The sequence below is a fragment of the Epinephelus fuscoguttatus genome, linkage group LG15, assembly GCF_011397635.1.
Source record: "Epinephelus fuscoguttatus linkage group LG15, E.fuscoguttatus.final_Chr_v1".
NCBI classification, from domain to species: Eukaryota; Metazoa; Chordata; class Actinopteri; order Perciformes; family Serranidae; genus Epinephelus; species Epinephelus fuscoguttatus.
In genome coordinates this window covers 10,083,633-10,089,632 of record NC_064766.1, presented here as the reverse complement: position 1 = coordinate 10,089,632, position 6,000 = coordinate 10,083,633, and positions in this window count along the sequence as shown.

Here is a 6,000-nt window from a genome sequence, read left to right as displayed (position 1 = left end):
CCCACCAAGTGGACGTTTCTGTCAAATTTAAATAAAGTCCCTTCAGGTATTCTGGAGATATCGCATCCATGAGAATAAGACAGACAGCGTCACAGTGACCTTGACCTTTGACCACTCAAAATCCATTAAGGTCATGGTTCGAGTCCAAGCGAGCGTTTGTGCCAAATTTGAAGAAATTCCCTCAAGCGATTATTGAGATATTGCGTTCATGTGAATGAGATGGATGCGAGGTCATGGTGACCTTGACCCTTGATTGAAATTTGAAGAATTTACCTTAAGGTGTTCTGGACATTTTGCGTTCAAGAAAATGAGACAGACAAGGTCACAGTAACCAAAATCTTTGACCTGTGACCACCAAAAACTAATCAGTTCAAGCCCAAGTGGACATTTGTGCCAAATACGAAGAAATCCCATTAAGGCATTCTTAAGATCACAATCACAAGGATGGGATGGACACACAGACTGAAACCTGAAAAGCCAGAGATTATATCGTATTACGTTGTGTTGAGCTGTAAATTCACCATTTCTAAGCAGAAGGCAGAAGATAACATTATCTCGGAGCCTAGGACCATGCAAAGCCTCTCTTCCTTTGGGCAGCTGCCATTGTCTCACTCAAACTCAACCTGGGTCTGGGTCGGCAGCTACCTTTTTGGAGGGCAGCGAGAGAACAAGGAGCGCTCACTCTGTGGCTACATCTGGAGACCAAAATGTCCCTTCACGTTCACTGAACACTGACCGCCAAAAAAACTAAACAAAATAAAAACAACTGCTAGACAATAAGAATCACAGTTGATCCAAAGGTCTCCAGCTGATGATCTGAATCTTCATGGAGATGCAAATCCCTGTCACGCTGGGCTGATGAGCTGAGTCAAGCTGAGTCAAGCAAAGATGACACATGTATTTAAAAGAGCTATAGGAGTACACCCCCGTACCAGCAGCTCTGTGAGGCTGTACTTGGGCACAGCTGTGCTAAGAGCTAAATGCAATCATCAGTATGGTAACATGCTCACGGTGACAATACAACACACCAACTTAGTTTAGCCTGTTAGCATGCTAGCATATGCTGATAGCTCTGAGCACAATATAGACCTGGGGCTGAATGTCATTAGTTTAGCAGGTGTTCAGTCATGAAACAAGTCAAAATTTTGCCCTGATGATGGTACTAGATGAAAAGTCATGGGATCACGAAAGTCACAACTATCTATCCTCTGGGGAACCTGAGTATCTGTCGCACATTTCATCACAATCCATCCAATAGTTAACAAGATATTTCATAGTGAATCACAAATGTCATTCTCATGGTGGTGCGAGAAGAAGGGTCAGGGGACCACTAAAGTCATTGAGATTCATCCTCTGGAATCATGAATGAATGTCTGTACCAAATTTTATGGCAATCCATCCAATAGTTGTTGGGATATTGCAGTCTGGAACAAGGTGTTGGACCAATGAACTGACACTGATATCCTTACGGCCTTACTGCTATCTTGGCTGTTAAAAACTGTTCAGGGCTGTGGATTATCTTGATCATTTTGTACTTTAGTACGGTTTGTGGAAAGAGATTACTATGTCACATGTTTTAAATGCCATTTTTCATGGCTATGAAAACCACAGTTTGAATTCAGCTCATGTCTATCTTATTAAAAAATCCCAGACATGTATCTCAAAACCAGGATGATTTGGGTGAACTGATCCTTGTAAATCATAGAATGACACATGGTTTACAAGACCATAAACAGTACACACAAGCTGAATTTGAACTTGTCATGCTGTGAGGACACAATAAACCCTCTAGCTTGTGGCACAAGTTGTTTACACAGTGCCTAAAAGCCTAAAAGTGTATTTTCTGGTACTGTGTACAGAACATCCAGCCTGGTTCTGCTGCCTGTCCAACTGACTTTGCCTGCCAAACACATGTATGGCAAAACTGACTCCCCAGGCTGCAGCAAAGTGCAGCACATCCAGGCAGACGTGCTCTCTGGCCCTGGTAGGAGAGGAAGAAGAAGAAGCACTCAAAAGCCCCCCCGCCCCACACAGATGTATACGTTCAATTCAATAATGTACACACCCACCCTATTGTTCAATAATAAAGACACCAAAAGAGGCAAGTAGGTACACACTGCTTCCTCTCTTTCTTTCTCTCCTCCTCCCTCTCTTTCTCTTCCTCACACACACACACACACACACACACACACACACACACACACACACACACACACACACACACACACACAGCCTCTCCCTGGTGGATAAATCAGTCCTTTCATGCTCTGTCGTCTGGCTGGCCCTGTTCTACTGTGTTTCTATAATAGAGAAGGAGCAGTCCCTCTCTTTTACTATTCCAATGGTCACACATACATCTTCCTCTTCCCTCCCTCTCTCTGTTCTTCAAAGGACTTCTGGTGGAGTCAATCTACAAGTACACTGTAGACTGCAGATAGGGGACTTACAGCACGTGTAATGGCTGAGGAGGATATATCAGCCTAATGAAATGTGTGTATGTGTGTGCACGTGTGTGGGTATGCGTTTGAAAGATGGCGAAATACAATTTGCTCTTAAGTGATAAGGATTAAGGTAATAGCTTTTTGAAATAGGACCGCAACGATGATGAAGGTGGTCTGATTAACATGGATATAATAATGTTATCACTGGCCTGTAATCAGGTGGTAGCTTAGTGTTGATAATGATGATGTTAATGATGATGATGGTGCCCCTGTTGGAAAAAAAACCCTGTAATGATTCATAAGGCACATTTTTTAAGATAAGTGTGCAGTAAAAGAATGTCATGTTTGTTAGAGGATGCGAAAGATGCCCCGTGGAGTTATCTTGTCAACAAACAAAAGCTATGTTTACATTCAGTGTTTTACAACAAAATGCCTTGTGAGTTTCCTTGAGCAAGGGTGTAGGTTTTGTTACGACACTAGGGGGGTGGACACACACACACACACACACACACACACAAAACGCAGAGGCTTTGAAGGTCCTCCGCCAGAAAATGTGAGTGTCAAACTGCATTCTTGTGAATTTTTATGCACCAATTTGTGCCTTTTCTGCATCTATATAAGGTGAAAATGTCTTTGCCTCTGTCAAAACAAAAGTTCTCTGCTAATTTCATGCTTATATTGTGGGCCACAAATGCACACGTTCTAAATATTGATAGGAATGTGTCTCCTGCACCCCCCCCCCACAAAATTTACACCTAAGTCCTTAAGGTCTAACAAATGTGTTAAATCCACCTCCTTTCTCATAAAACATTTGCAAAGCCAATTATTTAAATAATTTTTAATCGTGTAGTGTTTGTATCCATGTTGCTGTCTTCTTCTTCACTGGCTTTCTTGGCACATTACTAATTACCACCACTGACTGTCAGTCAGCTGAAAAGTGTGAAACCACATGCTCGAGCATCCTCCTGTGTATGCATAATACAAAGAAAGTGGAAACCCACTCATAAAAACATTGCTCTATTGTTAATGCACTAATGTGCTGAAAATCCTTACCTTTGAATATTGTGGTAACATGATATAACAGGATGTGTAGGACGAGGTCTGACAATGACTCATAATAACATTTACAAGAAGTCACTACAGGAGCACTTATTATTTAAATAAAAAGGCATTTTAATGAAGCTGACTTTATCATGGATTTATTATATTAAAGCAATTACTTAAAGGTATACTATGCAGGATTTAAGGAACCAGTGTATACAGTCATACAAAAGTAATCCTCTCAATCATCACTTATGACCCATTGGCAGTGTGTGGTGGTGTATTTGTCACCAGAGACTTTGATTTCGGCCTGTATTTTCTTCTTTCGTTGCTACGTTTGGGGACATTTCTGGACGCAGCATGCAGGTTAGGCTGGGACTTTATAAAAAAATGTAGTGATCAGGTGTCAGGCCGTTAGCAGTACGTACCCAAGAGGAAGCTATGAAAATTGTAGACAAGGAGCTGAAAAAAACACAAACATGGTGAGGCAAAATGGCAAATGGACAAAGCTGGGGTTGGCTTTCATTTTCACTTTGCAAACAGAAGCCAACAATGCCTGCATAGTAAACCTGTAATTAATAGTTAATAAATGACTACCAGAAAATTACACATTAAACACTTATGTTGGTGAGAGGTCTATATGAACACGAAAAGAACACCACTTGTTGATATAGGTTGTAAGTAATGCCTTCAAGATATACAATGCAGGATATTCCTAAAAAACAATATACAGAGCCATGCAGAAGAAATCCCTCAGTCATCACTTATGACCCACTCTCTGTGTGTGGCAGTGTATTTATCTGCAAAGACTCTGCCCTTTGCCTGGCTTTTCTTATTTTACTCTTATTTTCTGTGTTCGTGACATTTATGGGCGTGTACCCCCACAGTGCTCAGGTGAAGTCAGGGCTTTATAAAGAGTGACCACATGACAGACAGTAAGCAGCAGGCATCCAAGTGACACAGTGCTGAAAAAATGCAAATATAGCAAGGTGAAATATCAAACAAGGGTGAATCTGAGGTTGGCTTTTATTTTCAATGAAACATTTGCGTGCCCAAAAACCAGCTATGGGGCCAACTGTGGCCCAATTTTAAACGGCTCACGGCTTGACATTCAAAATATGCCAATGACTGACACAATATTAGTTAATAAAGCAAGATTACTTTTCATTTTTACCATTCGTCTCACAATGGAAGGACTACCGTACAGTTTGTAGACATGCACCAGACATGTAAGAACTATGCTGGCTGAACTAATGTGTTTTCATAAACAAAGGGTAAGCAAGCAAGGCAGTGGTTACCTAATGGCAGACATTTCCTGCCAGGCTGCAGACATGACCACAGCAAAGACATGTAAAGTTAAGAGCGAGGGCAGCCCCTTTCAGGACTGGTAGAAAGTTGAACTTATTTTATCTGAAAGATGAAACAGTTGCATTTGTCTTATTTGTATGTAATTTTTTAAACCATGTGAGAAAGCTGCCCTCCCAGGGATTTCAACAGTATCTAATCTGCCCCCCATTTAAAAAAAGTCTGGACACCCCTTACTTACGACATTAATTATTAGTCAGTGAGAAGATAGGAAACATCTATTCATTATTCATTCATTTCTGTAACCACTTATTCTCTTGAGGGTCGCAGGGGGGCTGGAGCCTATCCCCGCTGACATTGGGCGAGAGGGTACACCCTGGACAGGTCGCCAGACTATCACAGGGCTGACACATAGAGACAGACAACCATTCACACTCACATTCACACCTACGGACAATTTAGAGCTATCAATTAACCTAGTCCCCAGTCTGCATGTCTTTGGACTGTGGGAGGAAGCCGGAGTACCAGGAGAAAACCCATGCTGACATGGGGTGAACATGTAAGCTCCGCAGAGAAGGGCTCCCTCCTGGGTCCGACCCAGAAACCCTCTTGCTGTGAGGCGACAGTGCTAACCACTACAGCACCGTGCCGCCCACATGTATTCATTAATATTTGATTAAAAAAACCCTCAGTGGTGTCTCCAAGAGTTTTGCATCCCGAGACACGCTAGTGTTCTTCTCATCTTATTAATGCTTATAACTCATGAAGCTATGAAGCATGAGTATATAACTAACTGTTAATTAAAGCATTAGTTGCAACTTATAAAGCCTTATTTTATTAGAAATTTGTAACTTGAAACTTGTAGCTATTATTAATAGATTAACTCATGAGTCTTTCAATTTCTGAATAACCTAAAAAAAAGCTGTGTGATGTTTTTCCTATCCTAATAATGCCTTATAGCTGATCTATAAGGCATTAGTACATTATTTATTAGCAGTTAATTAAGCCATAAAATACAGCATATAAACACTTAATACAGAGTGCCTCATGATAAAGTGGTGCTGAACTATAATAAAGACACTGCAGTCACAGTGTGAGTTATAGGAATATTATAGGAAAATGACAGAGATACCTAGCTCCACACAGGGTAGCTTAACACGTGATTATTATGTAAATTGGTACGCTGTATTGATTTTTGGATGCCATGGTCGTG